Genomic DNA, 4,745 nt, shown 5'->3' with positions numbered 1-4,745 from the left:
AGGCACACCCCTCACTTCCTATTTCATCTGCTTCACCCTGACTCTCAATGTCAGGGTTAAGAGCTAACATCACCCTGATACAGTTGGCTTGCTCTTGCAGCCTAACCCTTGTTTGAGCCACCTCTGTCTGTATATAGTGTGTGCTAACTGTGAATGTTTGCTTTGTTTTGAATGTGCTTGCATGCTTTGCTTTGCCTGGTTAGGATTAGCTTGCTGTTTGTGCAAGTAGATAGAAAACTCAACCTAGGACCGTTGTGGAATACATGATAACTATTAGGCTCGACTCAGTCTCCCTTCTAGTTGGTCATTTCCCAGTCTCTGGTTAGGAGAAAGTTTCTCCCCTGTTAAGGGGAACTACGTTGCCCTGATCCTCATACCAGATGAGGTACGTAGGCAGGAGGTCGCACGAGATCTCTCCGGGCACCCTTTTTGTTTTTCACCCTTTTTCTTCTTGTGTGTGTTTGTGATCACACTAAAATTCACCGTATTTCTGACTCCGATTTCGCATGCATTCTTAGCTTTTATTGTTGTTTTGCTTTGTTATTTCTTTGTTTTCTTATGTTTTCAGGTTTTTATAATAATCGGAGCTTGAATCGGGAAAAGGAGCGAAAAAGGAGTGAAAACGGGCGAAAACCTAGAAATTCAGCGTTTTGCACTTACGGCACCCACCGTGGCGGGCGCCATGGGGTTAGCCATGACGTGGCCACGTCTCAAGACCACTCCTCAACCGTCAAGACCCACGATCCCCACTCCATAATCCCCTGTAGGGACCATGGCGGGCGCCATAGGCCTGTGGCGGGCGCCACAAGGCCAAAATCAGTAACCTCCACTTTTTAGTGGAGGGGCGTCCCTGTCATTTCATGCTTTCAGTTTTTACTATAAATAGGACCTTAGATTTTCGTTTTTCTTCATCCAGAATTAGAATTCTCTAGGCATATATCAGTTATAAAGCAGTTGCCATTCCACATCGGGGTGCCTCTGCAATCGAGTGATCGAGTCTGTAATCTGTCTGTGGTTCGAGTTTTTGGAGCACTCTGGAGGAAGTTAATCCTGCCGCCATTTTAATTCAAGTTCGTATTTTACTTTTATTTATTTCCTGCACTCGCACATTTACGTTGTTTATTTCCTGCACTCGCACATTTACGTTGTTTATTTCCTGCACTCGCACATTTACGTTGTTTATTTCCCGCACTCGCACATTTACGTTGTTTATTTCCTGCACTCGCACATTTACGTTGTTTATTTCCTGCACTCGCACTTTACTTTGTTTATTATCCGCACTCGCTTTAAATTACTTTTATGAAAAACTATAAAAAGAATATTTACTTTATCATGTCTAACTAATTCTATAAAGGTTAGAATGTAAGGATCGTAATTAAACCAGTAATCAGTATAATTGTTCGTGGAAACACCTAAGGGCTATTTTATCTTTCAATCCAAGTAATTGTTTTTAACTATTTCAAAAACAGCCAAAAGCGCTTTGTCTAGTTTATTAGGAGATTTTAGATTAAAAAGAAAAGAGATTTTAAAACGATTTTCGGACGCGTTAGGAAGTTTAAACTCTGGTTCGTAAGAACCTCTTTTTGCTAAGAAGTCCAGGTTAAAATACTTTTCAACTTAGTTAAGATACTATATTTCTTAAAAATAGGTTTACTACTCTAACGCAGTACGCACCTTTTTATCCGTGACAATAGGAGGGGTTGATTAGAGAGTACAACTCGGTTCTGAATACGCGAAAGCGACAGTTCCTGTTAAATTAGTTCTTTTCAAAGGAGAAAACATTGCCCATAAGTAGTTCCACTAACAAGTACTGGATTATCATTGATTGCGTGAATTACATTCGAGCCTGTCTTTATTTATTATTTAAAATTATAATTTTATTTACCATTGCACCCTTATTAAAACCCTTAAAATAGTTGCCTTAGATACACACCATAACAACAGGTTTGATAGATTGACACTTGGTCTCTGTGGATTCGATAATCTTTTATATTACTTTGACGTGATTCGTACACTTGCGAAAACACGCATCAAGTTTTTGGCGCCGTTGCCGGGGACCAATTTCGTCAAATTTCATTACCCTGTAGTTATACCGTTTAGACTAAGGTTGTTACCCACCGGTCAATGCGAAAGACTCGCAGTGCCGGAAGTTTAGTAGACCCTCTAGCTGAACCTGAACGTTACGCTCGCGCACGTTTATTTTTCCATAGGAATAGGATAGCTATGGCCGAAGAACAAAACCGAAGACCTCTTAAGGACTTCGCCCAACCATCAAACGAGGAACCTAGTTCCAGTATAGTAAACCCCGTTATCCCAGCCAATAATTTTGAACTTAAACCATCCCTGCTGCAATTAGTGCACTAGAGACAATTCTCAGGTCTCGCTACTGATAACCCAAACCAACATTTAAAAAACTTTCTTCAGTTAGCAGACACCTTTAAAACCAATGGAGCTTCTCCTGAGGCGATACGCTTAAGATTATTTCCCTTTTCCCTCAGAGATAAAGCTCTATCATGGTTAGATTCCCTTCCACCCAATTCAATAACAACTTGGGATGACCTTAGGAAAGTTTTTCTTGCTAGATATTTTCCCCCAAGTAAGACCGCTCTTCTTCGAAACCTTATAACTAGATTTACCCAACTCCAAGGAGAGTCGTTGTTCGAAGCCTGGGAGAGATATAAAGAACTATTAAGAGCATGCCCACACCATGGCTTAGAGAATTGGCTAATCATCCAAACCTTCTATAATGGACTTCATTATAACACTAAGATGACCATCGACGCTGCCGCTGGTGGCGCACTGATGAATAAACCTTACCCTGAAGCTAGTGCCCTTATCGAGGATATGGCCCAAAACCATCAATCATGGGGAGTAGAACGAGCGACAGTGGAAAAGAAGGAAGCCCAAGGAGGAATACATGAGCTAAGCTCTATAGACATGATGCAGGCTAAAATGGACGCGTTGGCCCTTAGAGTCGAACATATGTGTACAACTCCGAATACTGTAGCCGCAGTTTCACCGAATTGTGAGATATGTGGAACGCAAGGACACCAATCCGCCGAATGCAATCTGTTAAATGAAACCAACACTGAGCAAGTGAACTATACCCAAGGGAACCCATTTTCTAACACATATAACCCTGGATGGAGGAATCACCCAAACTTCTCCTACAAAAATAATAACCCTATTCAAAATACCGCACCTCCGAGACAACAAGGTTACCAAGCCCCTAGAACAAATCAACCTATGCAACCTCTACCGCCAAACCCGAGCTTTGAAGAAATTGTAAAAGATTTCATCGTTGCTCAAAAACAGAAAAACAAAGAGTTCATGAACCAAAGCGTCCATGTTAACGAACTAATTACCCAGTTAGGAACCAAGGTTGATCAAATCATTACTCATAATAAGATGCTTGAAACCCAGATCTCTCAGGTAGCGTTAAACCAAGCCCCACAGACTACCCCTGGAGGACAGTTCCCTGGACAACCTCAACAAAACCCGAAAGGGCAAGCTAATGCCATTACTCTACGAAGTGGAACCGCTTATAAGGAGCCTTTAAACCCTAGATTAAGTGAGCCTGAAACTTCTGAGAGGAGTGAGGAAAAGGAACCAGAGAAGCCTGAAACCCGGAAAGTCAAGAAAAAGGAGAAGAACCTAAAAATAAAACCTATGTACCACCACCGCCATACAAACCACCAATACCATACCCTCAAAGATTAAAGAAAACCCAAATCGATAATCAATATCAAAAATTCGTTAAGGTTATAGAAAAACTTCACGTAGAAATCCCCTTTACAGAAGCCATCACCCAAATACCTTCTTATGCTAAGTTTCTCAAAGACATACTTACGAATAAACGTAGACTTGAAGATCCGAAACCCGTGGAATGTAATTCTATTTCCGAAGATAGGTTAGCAAAGAAAGATAAAGATCCCGGAAATTTTTCCATTCCTTGTATTTTAGGGAATCATGTCATCGAAAAAGCTTTTCTAGACTTAGGAGCTAGTGTGAGCTTAATGCCTTTAGCAGTTTGTGAGAGATTAAACTTAGGAGAATTACAACCTACTAAGATGTCGCTTCAATTAGCCGATAGATCCGTTAAATACCCTATAGGCATACTTGAAGACGTCCCTGTTAGGGTGGGTCAGTTGTTTATACCTACTGATTTTGTTGTCATGGACATTAAAGAAGATGACGACATACCAATCCTCCTAGGTAGACCGTTCTTATCGACTGCTGGAGCCGTAATAGATGTTAAAAAAGGAAAACTAACTTTTGAGGTAGGTGAAGAGAAGATAGAATTTATATTGTCAAAATTTCTTATGGCACCTGTGATAGGAGATTCTTGTTATGCCTTAGATATCATCGAAGAATGCATTAGGGAATTAGAACAAGAAGAAGAAAATAAATCTATAAAATTGCCATCAACCCTTATTTTGGAAGATGACAATTATAAACACCCTACATTGATGATAACCTTCACGAATGTTTATCTCTTACCCCAGATCCTATGCCTTGCCCTATGAAACCGACCGTAAAACTTAAGGAACTGCCTAAAAACCTGAGATATGAATTTCTGGATGAAGATATGAATCGTCCAGTTATAGTCAGTGCTACCTTAAACCAAAAAGAAACCGATCAATTATTAGAAGTTTTACGTAGGTACCCCTCAGCCTTAGGATATAAGATCTCTGATCTAAAAGGAATAAGCCCATCCGTATGCATGCATCGGATTTTGCTTGAAG

The 4,745-nt window shown here is 40.5% G+C and overlaps 1 non-coding gene across 1 annotated transcript; it reads right to left on the bottom strand.

The window, feature by feature from the left end:
- Positions 1-2,607: 2,607 nt before the first annotated feature.
- Positions 2,608-2,714, bottom strand: LOC127109522 (small nucleolar RNA R71). The gene has a single exon (XR_007796799.1). It is a non-coding gene; the product is annotated as a small nucleolar RNA R71 (small nucleolar RNA).
- Positions 2,715-4,745: the final 2,031 nt, after the last annotated feature.

The sequence above is a fragment of the Lathyrus oleraceus genome, chromosome 7, assembly GCF_024323335.1.
Source record: "Lathyrus oleraceus cultivar Zhongwan6 chromosome 7, CAAS_Psat_ZW6_1.0, whole genome shotgun sequence".
NCBI lineage: Eukaryota > Viridiplantae > Streptophyta > Magnoliopsida > Fabales > Fabaceae > Lathyrus > Lathyrus oleraceus.
This window is presented reverse-complemented; position numbering and strand designations above follow the sequence as displayed.